Here is an 18,794-nt window from a genome sequence, read left to right on the forward strand (position 1 = left end):
TCTGTCTAATCCTTCGTTCTTCACCCCCTCATAGATGTTCCTGAGACCAATGAAATCTTGATGGAAATCTCCACCATTCTTTTCCCCAGGGAATGTGACCTAAAATACCTAGGGAAGAGTTTTAATTCCAAAATGATTTCTTCTTGTCACTTATAGCATTTTTCTGGTATATTTTCTTCCTTCTGACAGTTGTGTACTCTGGAAAATCAAGCATTTTTATGATTAGCCTAAGTATCAATACAATATAAGTAGGATGGCAAGTACATTAAAAATAAAATTTAAGAGAAATTTGGATTCTTGCCAATCCTTCCTCTGCATTAGGTTGGTTAGAGATCTTTCCACATAATGGCACATGACTGGAAAATAGAAGCCAATGGTTCAGTTAATAGTTTAGGTGCCTACTATACATAAGACATTATGAAAAAAAAAAAATGACATGGCTCCTGCCCTCAGGAAAAAAACCCAAATAACTATAAAATAGAGGAAGATAATGGCAACATTATTGTTTCTAAGAAAGTGTTGAGTTCTGATTAGTAAGGAATTAATCAGTCTCAGCTGGGGTAATCAGAGCAGCTATCTGAAAAATGTGATATTAAGAGGGCATTGCAGAAGGGCTCAGTGTAACTGAGGAAAAGATCTTAGTCAACTCAGCGTTTTAAATCAGTTAACTGACTTTTAAAGAACTCCTGACTCTCTGATACTTTAAGTCTTGCTGGCCCAATATGAGTCAGTTCAGGGTTAATTGATTTTGCCACTGAACTAGGGTCAGCTAACCTTTACGTGAACACACACCCCTTTCATTCTTTTCATAATCCATCCACAAGATCGAGTGACCTTCTCAGTAACTTAATTTTTCAAAGTTTGCCAAAAGTGTTTTCACTGGTTCCTTGTAACTCTGTGTGGGGTAAATCATGAGAAAATTTAACAAGGGCTTGTGTGTCCACTTATGTTGACAAATCATTTGCTTCTAGTCCTGGACTCCCCTACTTCTTCCTGCCTCATTGACTCTAATTGCTTCTATTCTGTTAACAAGTGGTTTTCTCTGCATTTTTTGGAAGCAAAAGATCTGGTGAATGTGGAATTTGTCATGAGTAAATAATATGTCAATTGAAGTGAAAACCCAAATTGGTGAATACAGACATTTAACCTCTATTCCTTTAAATTTAGACCTGAAATTATCATTTCAACATAGGGATTCAATAATCTGAGTTGGAACCAGTTCTGAGTTAATGCTGTATTGAGAGATATTGTCCCGTTCCTGAACAGAGCAGGGGATTCAACAGCAATTTGTCAACTAAATAGTAATCTTTGAAATTTCCCCCAAAGTGTTTTTTTCTAGGTTTCTTACATATTCATCAGGCTATATCTGCACCCAAAGCAGCCTGATGAGCTTGACAAAATTGTAGATTTGCCATTTACGTTGTTTTGTGGCCACAAATAGAAACCCCTGAAACTATTAGTGGATTATCTATTATCAGCTATTGTGATTTGCCAACTGAAGGAACACATCAAGAATGAACAACCAAAGCTTTTATTGAGCATGTAGTTTTGGAAACCACGGCAGGAATAGGGGCAGGGGTAGGGTTGCAGAGCAGAGACAAGAGAAGAAGAACCTCTGATTACATTAGAGTTTCCCTTCATTGCTCAATCCTTGGCATCCTTGCGCATTGGCTCCCATTCCTCATCATTTTACTCCAGACAATAGAACCAGTCAGGCCTGCAGTACTTTATCTCAGACATAACATCCTACTTTGACAGATATGTCAACAGGTAATAGCCATGTGGCTTCTCTATTCTTTCCTGAAGCAATACCTCTTTATTATTCAAGCTTGGAAATTAACTAAAAGGAATCTTTCCAAAGAATTAAGGCATTTAAATAGCATGTTTTAAAAGCTTATATTTTGTTCATTTGGCAGCAGAAATTCTTTAAGAATTCTTGGGTGATAGCTCCATGGAAAATCATTTAAACTTGAAACTTCTTTAAAATTTCTACTAAGAGAATTCACATTGTGTTTACATTTTATATTAAATAGATCCAACTATCAAAGGCAAAACTGTGGTGTGTTGTTTGTGTTTAAAATATTCAGTCACCTCTGGTAGCAGGTTTTATGGAAGGAAATATTTCTGAAATGTTTTTAAATGTCTGGGGCCATTTTTTTTTAAAAGAGAAATTTGAGCATCTATAATCCTAGAAAATTTTTATTCATATCTTATGTACTTATAGTTCCAAAGACTTTACAAGCATTAACTCATTTCATCCTCATTAAGCACATTAGTTTGATGTAATTATTGTCCTTATCTTCCAGCTTAAAAAACTAAGGTGCAGAGAAAGTAAGGAGGTTGCCTGTGGTCCTAGAGCTAGTAGGTTGGAAAGCCAGTATTTGTTTCTAGGCAGGCTACTTCTAGAACTATGCCTCCAGCAAGCTGTCATTTTGTAGATGATGAAACTGAGATCTAAAGAGATGAAATAACTTGCTAAGATCTCATGTGTATTAGGTGGTGGAGTTGGGATTTGACTTCAAGTCCTTTGGGTCTCTTTCCAATGCTTTTGTTTTTATTTCAAGTTGACACACAGGTAAAAGTCAAAGAAACTGGAATCATTTGGTCTGAGGCACACTAAGAGGCAGTTTGGGTTTTTTTTTTTTGTTTGTCATGCTAGACAAACAGATGAAGCCTGCAAAATGTAGGCATTTACTTCTGTATTTCCACATATAATAGAATCATATTCTTGGCACCAGTTTTTCCAAGCCAAACTTCTTGATTTGGGTCTCTGTCATGGACTGAATATTTGTGTTCCTCCCCAAATTCTTATGTTGACATCCCAACCTCCAGTGTGATGGTATTTGGAGGTGGCGCCTTTGGGAAGGTTACTTATGTTTAGATGAAGTCTTGCAGGGCGCTCCCTATGATGGCATTAGTGTACTTATAAGAAGAGGAAGAGAGACCAAAGGTCTCGCTCCATCCTGTGAGTACACGTCAAGAAGGTCTGCAATTCAGGAAGCAGGCTCTCACCAGTGACCAAGTCTGCTGCCACCTTGACCTTGGACTTTCCAGCCTCCAGAACTGTGAGAAATAAATGTCTATCATTTAAGCCACTTAGCCTATGGTATTTTGTTATAGCAGCCTGAGCTAAGAGAGTCTCTGATCCATATATCTTTGATAAGTCTTCACTGTCATTCCCCTACTATCCCCTCCCGCCAAGATGGCCGGGCTCTAGACCTTGACTGCAAAAGTGAATAATTAAAATGTATTCAGGTTTCTACTCATGAAGAGTCTCTCTACCTGCTCATTTGTCTCGTGCTAGGGGGGCAGCTCTGAAGACAGTCCTGAGAAGTCCAGTGTTGTAGAGCTACCTCATGGGGCCTCAAGTTGAATCTTGTGGTTGTGGTTGCCAGTGGGGCTAGGCTTGTACTACAAAAGTCACCTAGAGGGAAACTGACTCAAAAATCACATCACATGTTGGCTTTGTGATAATTATAAAGATGATACGATACGTTAAAAATACTGATGGCAAGTAAACAAGGCAGACACCCAGATGAAGTCCTGATTATGATGGGAAGTTTTTTTTGAATTTTACAATTCAAAAAAGTAAACTTCAAAAAAGTAAAATTCAAAATTTTACTTTTGGGATTAAGTGAATTATGGTAAATTAAACCTTTACCAATGTTTGGGACATAGTAGTTACTAAGTTCATGTTTTTCTCCTTTATCTTCCCTTCCCTTCTCTGTGCATGTAAAAACAATGATCATGTAAACTGAGAAACATACCAGATGCTTAATTATTGAGCAAATCTTTTTTAGGAAACCTACTGTGTATCTGGCATTACTGGCTTCATGTAGGACACCACAGATGTTACACAATGGCCAGGTCCTTAAAAATATGTTATTATTATTATTGTAAAATGTATATAACATAAAAATGACCTTTTTTAAAAAAAAAAATATTTATTTATTTATTTATGGCTGTGTTGGGCCTTCGTTTCTGGGAGAGGGCTTTCTCTAGTTGTGGCAAGTGGGGGCCACTCTTCATCGCGGTGCGCGGGCCTCTCACTATCGTGGCCTCTCTTGTTGCGGAGCACAGGCTCCAGACGCGCAGGCTCAGTAGTTGTGGCTCACGGGCCCAGTTGCTCCGCGGCATGTGGGATCTTCCCAGACCAGGGCTCGAACCCGTGTCCCCTGCATTGGCAGGCAGATTCTCAACCACTGCGCAACCAGGGAAGCCCCCAAAATGACCATTTTTAAATTACCATAACGTAAAAATTTTAACCATTTTTAAGTGTACAATTCAGTGGCATTAAGTACATTCATAATGTTGTACAGCAATCACACCCATCCATCTCCTGAACTTTCTCATCTTTTCAAGCTGAAACTGTATCCATTAAACAGTTACACCCCATGCCTTCCTCCACTAGCCCCTGGTAACCACCATTCATTCCACTTTCTATTTCTATAACTTTGACTATTCTAGTATCTCAAATAAGTGGAACCATACAGTAGTTGTCCTTTCATGACCAGTTTATTTCACTTAGCATAATGTCCTCAGGGTTCATCCATGTAGCGTGTATCAAAATTTCCTTCCTTTTTAGGGCGGAATAATATACTGTTGTATGTATATACCCCATTTTGTTTATCATTCATCTGTTGATGGACATTTGGGTTAGTTTCACATTTTGGCTATTGTGAACAATGCTGCCGTGAACATGGGTGTACAAATATCTGAATCCTTGCTTTCAATTCTTTTGGGTATATATCTAGAATGGAATTGCTGGATCATACGGTAATTCTATTTTTAATTTTTTGAGGAAATACCAAAATGTTTTCTGCAGTGGCTGTACCATTTTACATTCCCACCAGCAATGCACAGGAGTTCCAGTTTCTCCATATCCACATCACACTTGTTATTTTCCACTTTTAAAAAATAATAGCCATCCTAATGAGTGAAGTGTTATCTCTTTGTGGTGTTGATTTGCATTTTTCTTTTCTTTTTTTAAAAATTTATTTATTTATGGCTGTGTTGGGTCTTCACTTCTGTGCGAGGGCTCTCTCTAGTTGCGGCAAGCGGGGGCCACTCTTCATCGCAGTGCGCGGGCCTCTCACCATCGCGGCCTCTCCCGCTGCGGAGCACAGGCTCCAGACGCGCAGGCTCAGCAATTGTGGCTCACGGGCCCAGTCGCTCCACGGCACGTGGGACCCCCCCAGACCAGGGCCCGAACCCGCGCCCCCTGCATTGGCAGGCAGACTCCCAACCACTGCGCCACCAGGGAAGCCCCAGATTTGCATTTTTCTAATGGCTAGAGGTGTTGACATCTTTTCATGTGTTTAGTGACCATTTGTATATCATTTTCAGAGAAATTCCTATTCAAGTCCTTTTTCCATTTTTCAATTGGTTTGCTTGTATTTTCATTGTTGAGTTGTACGAGTTGTTTAAATATTCTGGATATTAATCTCTTAACAGATAACTAACTTGCAAATATTTTCTCCCAGTCTGTGAGCTGTCTTTTTTAATCTCTTGATAGTGTTCTTTTTTTTTATTTAAAAAAATAATATAAATAATTATTTATATAATAATAATATATAAAAAATAATATAAAAATATATATAATATAAAAATATATATAAAATTATTTTAAAAAAATATAAAATTATTTATTTATTTATTTATTTATTTATTTATGGCTGTGTTGGCTCTTCGTTTCTGTGCGAGGGCTTTCTCTAGTTGCGGCAAGTGGGGGCCACTCTTCATCGTGGTGCGCGGGCCTCTCACTATCGCGGCCTCTCTTGTTGTGGAGCACAGGCTCCAGACGCGCAGGCTCAGTAATTGTGGCTCACGGGCCCAGTTGCTCCGCGGCACGTGGGATCTTCCCAGACCAGGGCTCGAACCCGTGTCCCCTGCATTGGCAGGCAGGTTCTCAACCACTGCGCCACTAGGGAAGCCCCTGATAGTGTTCTTTGATGCACAAAAGTTTTAAATTTTGATGCAGTCCAGTTTATCTATATTTTCTTTTGTTTTCTGTGCTTTTGATGTTATTGCAAGAAATCACTGTAATTCCTATATGAAGATGATTTTCCCTTATTAAGAAACATACTTTTTTTTTTTTTTTGGTAAAGAAAAGTCTTAAAGGAACTAGTTCAATGTATAATCATTTCTAATTGAAGAGGTTAGATAATAAGTATACAGTTGTTCAGAAAAGAGAGAGAACAATTCAAGTCCCTGAATAAAATCTTAATTTTACACCAATTTACTTCCAGCAAGAAGGTACACACTGGAAACACAGAAGATGCAGTGGTTGCCCAACCAAAGGGAAGCTCTAGGAGTAAGACAGACACTTGGAAAAAGTGATCGTTGGGTAATCATTTCAAATAAATAATTTGGATTTACTTAGCACTTTGTATATATTTACTTACTGCATGTGCTTTTATCTCCCAAATCCAAATAAACCTTCAAGGACAGGAGAAAGCTTGTTGTGAGGTGGTAAATTTCTGGTGGATGGGGGTGAATGGTTAAGCAATTTTTGCAAGCAAGGAGATCTAATTTTGCAATCTGGGAGATCCTTCATTTTTCACTGAAAATTTCTGTTTGTATGGTTTTGTTTCATTGATGAAAAGAAAATATTTGCATCCATGTGTCCTGAAGTTTCCAAGGCACTTGCAACTTCAAAGTATTTTGTCCTGTTGTAACATGAGAGACCTTGGTTTTTGATATAGAAAGGATTTCCAACATATCTAGATAATATTTTTTATTGTCATGCCAATCACCTTATCAATTACCTTTTATGTCATAGTATGAATTTGCAATAAAATGCTGAGTAGTTCCTTAAGACTGTCTTGGTCTGTTAAAAATTCCAAACTGAATTTTATTGCTGCTCTAATATCTGAAGGCTAACTCACTTTCTGTTTGTTATATAATTTTTTGTTGGACTGGTATTCAAACACACAGTTCCTTTATCCTTATCCTTTATTTCTTGAGAGCTTAATTTTCCTCTTAGAACTAATTGATCCTCAGCTTTCGGAGGCGCCAGATCATGTAGGGTCCTGTGTGTCTAGTCCAGATGTGTGGATTTTATCTGGCATGGGCTGGGCAGCCATTGAGGATACAGGATCATATTGGCTTGTAAGAAGGCTCACTCTGGCATTATGGAAAAGGGACTCAAAGCAGGTGGGATGGGGCCAATAGTTTAATTCTCCCCTTCTTCCCTTCATATCCCAACCTCACTGGGGAAAGGAGCCTTATACTGGGTATCATAATCCCATGAAGAAACAGGGAGAAAGGGGTTTTCAAAATGGAAATACAACCAACACCTAAACACAAACATGTTCCTATGGGGTTCTACTGTCAAAACCCTGAGATGACTTTTGTAATGTCTACCAAACAACCAGCCCATCAGACACTAAACACACAGGCTCACCAGCACTGCTGCTTCACTCCTCTTTATTTATAGCAGGAAGGTTTCTTCACTTCCAGTTTGCTTATCTTCCCTATAGAGCAACTGGTCAGATGCTGAGCCTTGGCGATTGGGACAGGCCATTTATATTCTGAAATGGAGGTTATATATTTGTAATTTCCCCTGAAAAATTTCAAATATATACAACAAGAGAGATAATGGCGTTATGAACTCTCCCACACATTCCCATCATCCATGTTCAATAACTAGGAATATTTTGCCATATTTGCTTTATTGTTAAACACACATTTTTGCCAATTATCTTAAAGCTAATTCCAGACCTTGTGTCATTTCACCCCTAGATGCTTCCTTAGGCATGTAGTAAAAATATAAACATTTTCTTACATAACTACAGGTCCATCATCACATCGAACAATATTAACAAGAATTCCGTGGTATCCTGTAGTATCCAGTCTACGTTCAAATGTCCCTGATTGTTTAAAAATGTCTTTCTATAGTTGGTTTGCTGAACTAAGATCCAAATAAAATCAGATATTTTATAAACATTTCATTATACTCCAGGTGTTAGGGTTTTTTCTTAACAACTTCCTTAATCCCACCTTTTTCAGTATGCATCTGAATAAGCTACAATTTTGGAAGCCATTTATATCCATTTCATTAAATTAATTACCATGTGTGGTAGGCTGAATAATGGCCACCAGTGATAACCGGGTCCTAATCCCGGGAACCTGTGAATGTTACCTTCTATTGCAAAAGATACTTTGCAGATGTGATTAAGTTAAGGCTGTCTCGATAACAGGATTAACAGGTGGGCCTAAATACAATCAGAAGTGTCCTCATAAGAAGGAGGCGGGGGGAGATTTGACACAGATGAGAACACCATGTGATGGAAGCAGGAGGAAACAGAACCACAGAAAGAAGATGCTACACTATTGGCTTTGAAAATGGAGGAAGAGGTCACAAGATGAGGAATTCAGGTGGCTCCTAGAAACCAGAAAAGGTAAGGAAAAGAATTCTTCCCTAGAACCTTTACAGGGAGCATGACCTTACTGACACCTTGATTTTGTCCTAGTGAAATTGATTTCAGGCTTCTGGCCTCCGGAATTGTAAGAGAATACATGTATGTTGTTTTAAGGCACTGAGTTGATAGTAATTGGTCACAGCAGCCACAAGAATCTAATAGACTATGGTTCAAAGGTATTTATTAAGAAAGAATTCCATTCTCTGTAGAAGATGAAATATTTCAGAGGCCAGAGCTGCTGGAGAGGCAGCATGTAGTAGAGGGAAGGGCAATGACCTGGGAACTGAATTCTAGATCCCATCCTGCCAGACTTTGGGCCAAGTCACTGGGCTTTTCCGAGATTCAGTTCCCACATATATAACCATCAAAGGAATGCATGGGATAAAAAATACTTGAGGGCCCTTTATTCTCCCTACTTTGTTTCACCAGATGAAATCAAGAAAGGGCAGAAGAAAACAGCAGAGGACCCTGACTTCTCATAAAAGGCCTTGAGGCTGTAGGGGGTGTGGGGAATGTAGGGAGGAGGGAAACATTGTGAGGCAACCAAAGCCACTTTACGTTGGTGTTTGTGCTGGCCTAGGGTGTGTTTAAGTGCTGTGGATGGGACTGCCTTGGGTCTCACTGAGAGAAGGGCACTGGCCAGTCTGCCTTTTCTTCCTTGAGTCACGGCATAGCCACAGTAGTCTGATCTCTGAATCAAGGGGCTCCAAATTTAGAGGCCGAAGGCAATTTCTTTGAGTTTTCTCATCCCAAAGAAGTCTCTGAATGCAGAATTTGGGAGCCTCTGGGCTTCTTATGTAACAGCTTTCCTAATAAACCTGGGAGGGGCTTCTGATTGGGAATACCAATAACATTTATTAAGTGCTTAATGAGCCCTCTACTGGGTTAAAAGCTTTATACGTAAAATCATTCAATCTTCACAAAAGTGCCTGTGAAGTAGTTATCAGCACCTCTGTTGTGTTGGCAAAGAAACCGAGGTTTAGAGAGGATATGACTTTACCCATAGTGACATAGCTGGTAAGTGGCCAAGTCTGAAATTGGATGCAGGCCAACTGGAACCAAAGGCTATGTATGGGAGATGCTCTTCTTGAAAGGTAACTTGAGGTGACATACATGGGCACTTAAGATATCCAGCTGTGTGTCAGACTCCCAGTCTGCCTTTTCTCTAAACTGTTGCTTTTCAATGTTGTCTTCTTAGATGAGAGAACGAAGGGAAACCTTTGTTCCTGGGCTTAGGAAACTGTCATAATAGGAGCATAGCCACTTCTCACCTACCACCTGGAATTGCTTTATCAGTGCCTAAGAATTTGGAAAAATCTGAACTTGTACTGCACCAGTGGTCTATAACATATACTTTAGTATTTACCTAAATACTTCATTCTTTCTTCTTGGATATTGTTCTTAAGTCTTCCTTAGATTATAAGTTCTTTCAGTCTAAGAATGATTTTATTGCTTTTGTTTTTCTATAGCCTCCCAATTCTCTAGAGTGTTGCTGAGCATATGAAATAAGTTTTAAAGATTATTTACTTTCAGTGGATCATAGAAAGGAGGATTGGAGAAACCAATAATTTCCCTATCTTAAAGTGGGGATAATGATGCTTACCTGAATAAAAAGAAATTTTATTTTGACCAAATTATTTGCCTAATACAAAGACTTCAGTTTCTTAAGTCAGTGTTTCTGAAACTCTAGTCTCTGAACATATCTTTTGGTATCCATGAGAATCTTTTCCTTTAAAAGGAGTCAATACATTTCCTGAGATTGAAACTAATTTAGTTTTTATCCCTATTTTCAGGATAACTTAGCTCACTCTATAATTGATCAAAGTGGATCTGTGCACACACACACACCCTACATGTGCATAATATTTTCTGAACCAATTGAGAATAAGTGTCAGACATAATATCTCTTTACCACTGAATATTTTAGTGTATATTTCCTAAAAAGGACATTATCTTATGTAAATACTGTATAATTATTTCTTTTTTCTTTTTTCTTTTTTTCCCTGCCTTTAACTGGACAGAATGTCAGGGAGCTGCAGCAATGGGTACTGAGCATAATATACCATATTTCTTTCTTTTTTTTTTTAACATCTTTATTGGAGTATAATTGCTTTACAATGGTATGTTAGTTTCTGCTTTATAACAAAGTGAATCAGCTATACATATCCATATGTTCCCATATCTCTTTCCTCTTGCATCTCCCTCCCTTCCACCCTCCCTATGCCACCCCGCTAGGTGGTCACAAAGCACCGAGCTGATCTCCCTGTGCTATGCAGCTGCCTCCCACTAGCCATCTATTTTACGTTTGGTAGTGTATATATGTCCATGCCACTCTCTCACTTTGTTACAGCTTACCCTTCCCCCTCCCCATATCCTCAAATCCATTCTCTAGTAGGTCTGTGTCTTTATTCCCGCCATGCCCCTAGGTTCTTCATGACCTTTTCTTTTCTTTTTTTCTTAGATTCCATATATATGTGTTAGCATACAGTATTTTTCTCTTTCTGACATACGTCAATCTGTATGACAGACTCTAGGTCCATCCACCTCACTACAAATAACTCAATTTCGTTTCTTTTTATGGCTGAGTAATATTCCATTGTATATATGTGCCACATCTTCTTTATCCATTCATCTGTTGATGGACACTTAGGTTGCTTCCATGTCCTGGCTATAGTATATAGAGCTGCAATGAACATTTTGGTACATGACTCTTTTTGAATTATGGTTTTCTCAGGGTATATGCCCAGTAGTGGGATTGCTGGGTCATATGGTAGTTCTATTTTTAGTTTTTTAAGGAACCTCCATACTGTTCTCCATAGTGGCTGTATCAATTTACATTCCCACCAAAAGTGCAAGAGGGTTCTCTTTTCTCCACACCCTCTCCAGCATTTATTGTTTGTAGATTTTTTGATGATGGCCATTCTGACCGGTGTGAGATGATATCGCATTGTAATTTTGATTTGCATTTCTCTAATGATTAGTGATGTTGAGCATTCTTTCATGTGTTTGTTGGCCATCTGTATATGTTCTTTGGAGAAATGTCTATTTAGGTCTTCTGTCCATTTTTGGATTGGGTTGTTTTTTTTTGATATTGAGCTGCATGAGCTGCTTGTAAATTTTGGAGATTAATCCTTTGTCAGTTGCTTCATCTGCAAGTATTTTCTCCCATTCTGAGGGTTGTCTTTTCATCTTGTTTATGGTTTCCTTTGCTGTGCAAAAGCTTTTAAGTCTCATTAGGTCCGATTTGTTTATTTTTGTTTTTATTTCCATTTCTCTAGGAGGTGGGTCAAAAAGGATCTTGCTGTGATTTATGTCATAGAGTGTTCTGCCTATGTTTTCCTCTAAGAGTTCGATAGTGTCTGGCCTTACATTTAGGTCTTTAATCCATTTTGAGTTTATTTTTGTGTATGGTGTTAGGGAGTGTTCTAATTTCATAGTTTTACATGTACCTGTCCAGTTTTCCCAACACCACTTATTGAAGAGGCTGTCTTTTCTCCACTGTATATTCTTGCCTCCTTTATCAAAGATAAGGTGACCATATGTGCATGGGTTTATCTCTGGGCTTTCTATCCTGTTCCATTGATCTATAGTTCTATTTTTGTGCCAGTACCATATTGTCTTGATTACTGTAGCTTTGTAGTATAGTCTGAAGGCTTGATTTGTGACCCAAGATATGATCTATCCTGGAGAATGTTCCATGAGCACTTGAGAAGAATGTGTATTCTGTTGTTTTCGGATGGAATGTCCTATAAATATCAATTAAGTCCATCTTGTTTAATGTATCATTTAAAGCTTGTGTTTCCTTATTTATTTTCATTTTGGATGATCTGTCCATTGGTGAAAGTGAGGTGTTAAAGTCCCCTACTATGATTGTGTTACTGTCAATTTCCCCTTTTATGGCTGTTAGTATTTGCCTTATGTATTGAGGTGCTCCTATGTTGGGTGCATAAATATTTACATTGTTATATCTTCTTCTTGGATTGATCCCTTGATCATTATGTAGTGTCCTTCTTTGTCCCTTGTAATAGTCTTTATTTTAAAGTCTATTTTGTCTGAAGTGAGAATTGCTACTCCAGCTTTCTTTTGATTTCCATTTGCATGGAATATCTTTTTCCATCCCCTCACTTTCATTCTGTATGTGTCCCTAGGTCTGAAGTGGGTTTCTTGTAGACAGCATATATATGGGTCTTGTTTTTGTATCCATTCAGCCAGTCTGTGTCTTTTGGTGGGAGCATTTAATCCATTTACATTTGAGGTAATTATCGATTTGTATGTTCCTATTCACATTTTCTTAATTGTTTTGGGTTTGTTATTTTAGGTCTTTTCCTTCTCTTGTGTTTCCTGCCTAGAGAATTTCCTTTAGCATTTGTTGTAAAGCTGGTTTGGTGGTGGTGAACTCTCTCAGCTTTTGCTTGTCTGTAAAGGTTTTAATTTCTCCATCGAATCTGAATGAGATCCTTGCTGGGTAGAGTAATCTTGGTTGTAGGTTTTTCTCCTTCATCACTTTAAATATGTCCTGTCACTCCCTTCTGGCTTGCAGAGTTTCTGCTGAAAGATCAGCTGTTAACCTTATGGGTATTCCCTTGTGTATTATTTGTTGTTTTTCCCTTGCTGCTTTTAATATGTTTTCCTTGTATTTAATTTTTGATAGTTTGATTAATATGTGTCTTGGTGTGTTTCTCCTTGGATTTATCCTGTATGGGACTCTCTGTGCTTCCTGGACTTAATTAACTATTTCCTTTCCCGTATTAAGGAAGTTTTCAAGTATAATCTCTTCAAATATTTTCTCAGTCCCTTTCTTTCTCTCTTCTTCTTCTGGACCCCTATAACTCGAATGTTGGTGCATTTAATGTTGTCCCAGAGGTCTCTGAGACTGTCCTCAGTTCTTTTCATTCTTTTTTCTTTATTCAGGTCTGCAGTAGTTATTTCTACTATTTTATCTTCCAGGTCACTTATCCGTTCTTCTGCCTCAGTTACTCTGCTATTGATCCCTTCTAGAGAATTTTTAATTTCATTTATTGTGTTGTTCATCATTGTTTGTTTGCTCTTTAGTTCTTCTAGTTCTTGTCTTTAGTTCTTCTAGGTCCTTGTTAAACGTTTCTTGCATTTTCTCTATTCTATTTTCAAGATTTTGGTTCATCTTTACTATCATTATTCTGAATTCTTTTTCAGGTAGACTGCCTATTTCCTCTTCATTTGTTAGGTCTGGTGGGTTTTTACCTTGCTCCTTCATCTGCTGTGTGTTTTTCTGTCTTCTCATTTTGCTTAACTTACTGGGTTTGGGGTCTCCTTTTTGCCGGCTGCAGGTTCGTAGTTCCCGTTGTTTTTGGTGTCTGTCCCCAGTGGCTAAGGTTGGTTCAGTGGGTTGTGTAGGCTTCCTGATGGAGGGGACTGGTGCCTGTGTTCTGGTTGATGAGGCTGGATCTTGTCTTTCGGGTGGGCACGTCCATGTCTGGTGGTGTGTTTTGGGGTATCTCTGGCCTTATTATGATTTTAGGCAGCCTCTCTGCTAATGGATGGGGCTGTGTTCCTGTCTTGCTAGTTGTTTGGCATAGGGTGTCCAGCACTGTAGCTTGCTGGTCGTTGAGTGAAGCTGGGTCTTGGCGTTGAGATGGAGATCTCTGGGAGATTTTTGCCATTTGATATTACGTGGAGCTGGGAGGTCTCTTGTGGACCAGTGTCCTGAAGTTGGCTCTCCCACCTCACAGGCACAGCACTGACTCCTGGCTGGAGCACCAAGAGCCTTTCATCCACACGGCTCAGATTAAAAAGGAGAAAAAATAGAAAGAAAGAAAGAAAGAGGATAGAATAAAATAAAATAAAATAAAGTAAAATAAAATAAAATAAAGTTATTAAAATAAAAAAATAATTATTAAGAAAAATATTTAAAAAAGTAAACAACAAACAAAAAATACCAGTAGACAGAACCCTAGGACAAATGGTGAAAGCAAAGCTATACAGACAAAATCACACACAGAAGCATACAAATACACACTCACAAAAAGAGAAAAAGGGGAAAAAAAAAATATCTTTGCTCCCAAAGTCCTCCTCCTAAATTTGGGATGATTCATTGTCTATTCAGGTATTCCACAGATGCAGGGTACCTCAAGTTGATTGTGGAGCTTTAATCCTCTGCTTCTGAGGCTGCTGGAAGAAATTTCCCTTTCTCTTCTTTGTTCGCACAGCTCCCGGGGTTCAGCTTTGGATTTGGACCCGCCTCTGTGTGTAGGTAGCCTGAGGGCGTCTGTTCTTTGGTCAGACAGGATGGGGTTAAAGGAGCAGCTGATTCGGGGGCTCTGGCTCACTCAGGCCGGGGGGAGGGAGGGGTACGGATGCGGGGTGAGCCTGCGGCGGCAGAGGCCGGCGTGACGTTGCGGCAGCCTGAGGCGTGCCGTGCGTTCTCCCGGGGAAGTTGTCCCTGGATCACGGGACCCTGGCAGTGGCGGGCTGCGCAGGCTCCCGGGAGGGGAGGTGTGGAGAGTGACCTGTGCTTGCACACAGGCTTCTTGGTGGCGGCAGCAGCAGCCTTAGCGTCTCATGCCCGTCTCTGGGGTCCACGCTGATAACCGCGGCTCGCGCCCGTCTCTGGAGCTCCTTTAAGTGGCGCTCTTAATCCCCTCTCCTCGCACATCAGGAAACAAAGAGGTAAGAAAACGTCTCTTGCCTCTTAGGCAGGTCCAAACTTTTTCCCCAACTCCCTCCCGGCTAGCCGTGGCGCACTAGCCCCCTTCAGGCTGTGTTCATGCCGCCAACCCCAGTCCTCTCCCTGGGATCCAACCTCCGAAGCCAGAGCCTCAGCTCCCAGCCCCCACCCGCCCTGGCGGGTGAGCAGAAAAGCCTCTCGGGCTGGTGAGTGCTGGTCGGCACCGGTCCTCCGTGCGGGAATCTCTCCGCTTTGCCCTCGGCACCCCTGTTGCTGCGCTCTCCTCCGTGGCTCCGAAGCTTCCCCCCTCTGCCACCCACAGTCTCCGCCCGCGAAGGGGCTTCCTAGTGTGTGGAAACCTTTCCTCCTTCACAGCTCCCTCCCACTGGCGCGGGTCCTGTCCCTATTTTTTGTCTCTTTTTTTTCTTTTTTCTTTTGCGCTACCGAGGTATGTGGGGGAGTTTCTTGCCCTTTGGGAGGTCTGAGGTCTTCTGTCAGCGTTCAGTGGGTATTCTATAGGAGCTGTTCCACATGTAGATGGATTTCTGATGTATCTGTGGAGAGGAAGGTAATCTCCGCATCTTACTCTTCTGCCATCTTGAACCTCCTCTCCTGTATAATTATTAAAATCAATGGATTTTACATATAATCATTTATATAATTATTGATACAAAACTATTATAAAAACAACAGACCTTATTCAGAGTTCTCCAAATGTCTTACTAATGCCATTTATAGTAAAAGAAGAAAAAAAATTTATTTCCTGGTCCTGGATCCAATTCAGAATAACAGGTAGTATTTAGTTGTCTTATCTTTTTTTGTCTTCTTTAATCTGGAATTACTTGTTAGTCTTGCTTTGTCTTTCATGACCTTGACTTTTTTTTTTTTTTTAAAGGCACAGGCCATTTGTTTTGTAAAACTGCCCTCAATTTGGGTTTGTTAAATTTGTCTCTATGATTCAATTAAGGTTATATATTTTTGGCTGGAATACCATAGAAGTGTTTTTCTGTCCTGCTAAGATTGTGGATTTGTCTGTTTTCCTTTTTAGTTTTGTCATTTTTTTTTGCCTTATATATATATATTTTCCACGTTTATTGGAATATAATTGCTTTACATTGTTATGTTAGTTGCTACTGTATAACAAAGTGAATCAGCTATATGTATACATATATTCCCATATCCCCTCCCTCTTGCGTCTCCCTCCCACCCTCCCTATCCCACCCCTATAGGTGGTCACGAAGTACCGAGCTGATCTTCCTGTGTGATGCAACTGCTTCCCACTAGCTATCTATTTTACATTTGGTAGTGTATATATGTCAATGCCACTCTCTCACTTCGTCCCAGCTTACCCTTCCCCTTCCCCATGTCCTCAAGTCCATTCTCCACGTCTGTGTCTTTATTCCTGTCCTGCACCCTAGGTTCATCAGAACCATTTTTTTTTTTTTTTAGATTCCATATATATGTGTTAACATACTGTATTTTTCTCTTTCTGACTTACTTCACTCTGTATGACAGACTCTAGGTCCATCCACCTCACTACAATAATTAAATTTCGTTCCTTTTTATGGCTGAGTAATATTCCATTGTATATATGTGCCACATCTTCTTTATCCATTCATCTGCTGATGGACACTTAGGTTGCTTCCATGTCCTGGCTATTGTAAATAGTGCTGCAATAAACATTGTGGTACATGACTCTTTTTGAATTATGGTTTTCTCAGGGTATATGCTCAATAGTGGGATTGCTGGGTCATATGGTAGTTCTATTTTTAGTTTTTTAAGGAACCTCCATACTGTTCTCCATAGCGGCTGTGTTAATTTACATTCCCACCTACAGTGCAAGAGGGTTCCCTTTTCTCCACACCCTCTCCAGCATTTATTGTTTGTAGGTTTTTGATGATGGCCATTCTGACTGTTGTGAGGTGATACCTCATTATAGTTTTGATTGGCATTTCTCTGATGATTAGTGATGTTGAGCATCCTTTCATGTATTAGAAATCTGTATATGTTCTTTGGAGAACTGTCTATTTAGGTCTTCTGCCCATTTTTGGATTGGGTTGTTTGTTTTTTTTGATATTGAGCTGCATGAGCTGCTTGTATATTATGGAGATTAATCCTTTGTTAGTTGTTTCATTTGCAAATATTTTCTCCCATTCTGAGGGTTGTCATTTCGTCTTGTTTATGGTTTCCTTTGCTGTGCAAAAGCTTCTAAGTTTCATTAGGTCCCATTTATTTTTGTTTTTATTTCCATTTCTCTAGGAGGTGGGTCAAAATGTATATTGCTGTGATTTATGTCATAGAGTGTTCTGCCTATGTTTTCCTCTAAGAGTTTTATAGTGTCTGGCCTTACATTTAGGTCTTTAATCCATTTTGAGTTTATTTTGGTGTATGGTGTTAGGAAGTGTTGTTCTAAGTTCATTCTTTTACATGTAGCTGTCCAGTTTTCCCAGCACCACTTATTGAAGAGGCTGTCTTTTCTCCTTTGTATATTATTGCCTCCTTTATCAAAGATAAGGTGACCATATGTGTGTGGGTGTATCTCTGGGCTTTCTATCCTGTTCCATTGATCTATATTTCTGCTTTTTTGCCAGTACCATACTGTCTTGATTACTGTAGCTTTGTAGTAGAGTCTGAAGTCCAGGAGCCTGATTCCTCCAGCTCTGTTTTTCTTTCTCAAGATTGCTTTGGCTATTTGGGGTCTTTTGTGTCTCCATACAAATTGTGAAATTTTTTGTTCTAGTTCTGTGAAAAATGCCATTGGTAGTTTGATAGGGATTCCATTGAATCTGTAGATTGCTTTGGGTAGTAGAGTCATTTTCACAATGTTGATTCTTCCAATCCAAGAACATGGTATATCTCTCCATCTATTTGTATCATCTTTAATTTTTTTCATCTGTGTCTTATAGTTTTCTGCATACAGGTCTTTTGTCTCCTTAGGTAGGTTTATTCCTAAGTATTTTATTCTTTTAGTTGCAGTGGTAAATGGGATTGTTTCCTTAATTTCTCTTTCAGATTTTTCATCATTAGTGTGTAGAAATGCAAGAGATTTCTGTGCATTAATTTTGTATCCTGCTACTTTACCAAATTCATTGATTAGCTCTAGGAGTTTTCTGGTAGCATCTTTAGGATTCTCTATGTATAGTATCATGTCATCTGCAAACAGTGACAGCTTTACCTCTTCTTTTCTGATTTGGATTCCTTTTATTTCCTTTTCTTCTCTGATTGCTGTGGCCAAAACTTCCAAAACTATGTTGAATAATAGTGTTGAGAGTGGGCAAACTTGTCTTGTTCCTGATCTTAGAGGAAATGGTTGCAGTTTTACACCACTGAGAATGATGTTGGCTGTGGGTTTGTCATATAAGTTCTTTATTATGTTGAGGTAAGTTCCACTATTTTCTGGAGAGTTTTTATCATAAATGGGTGTTGAATTTTATCAAAAGCTTTTCCTGCATCTATTGAGATTATCGTATGTTCTTTATCTTTCAATTTGTTAATATAGTGTATCACGTTGATCAATTTGCGTATGTTGAAGAATCCTTGCATTCCTGGGATGAACCCCACTTGATCACAGTGTATGATCCTTTTAATGTGCTGTTGGATTCTGTTTGCGAGTATTTTGTTGAGGATTTTTGCATCTATGTTCATCAGTGATATTGGCCTGTAGCTTTCTTTCTTTGTGACATCTTTGTCTGGTTTTGTTATCAGGGTGATGGTGGCCTCATAGAATG

The 18,794-nt window shown here is 39.2% G+C and overlaps 1 protein-coding gene across 19 annotated transcripts in view; it reads left to right on the top strand.

Moving 5' to 3' along the window:
• Positions 1-18,794, top strand: part of NFKBIZ (NFKB inhibitor zeta) — a 154,275-nt gene that overhangs the window by 99,562 nt on the left and 35,919 nt on the right. For 4 of the 19 annotated variants that reach the window (XR_014244709.1, XR_014244710.1, XR_014244711.1 and 1 more), the window contains exon 13: positions 8,202-8,402. The exons of 12 other annotated variants lie outside the window; for them this stretch is intronic. The gene's annotated coding sequence lies outside the window, so the exon portion shown is untranslated. Of the gene's footprint in view, positions 1-8,201; positions 8,403-10,444; positions 10,469-18,794 lie in introns of all 19 variants that reach the window. 3 more of the 19 variants (XR_014244706.1, XR_014244707.1, XR_014244708.1) reach the window with 1 other exon arrangement.

This window comes from Balaenoptera borealis, assembly GCF_965194805.1.
Source record: "Balaenoptera borealis genome assembly, chromosome: 5".
In the NCBI taxonomy this organism is placed as follows: domain Eukaryota; kingdom Metazoa; phylum Chordata; class Mammalia; order Artiodactyla; family Balaenopteridae; genus Balaenoptera; species Balaenoptera borealis.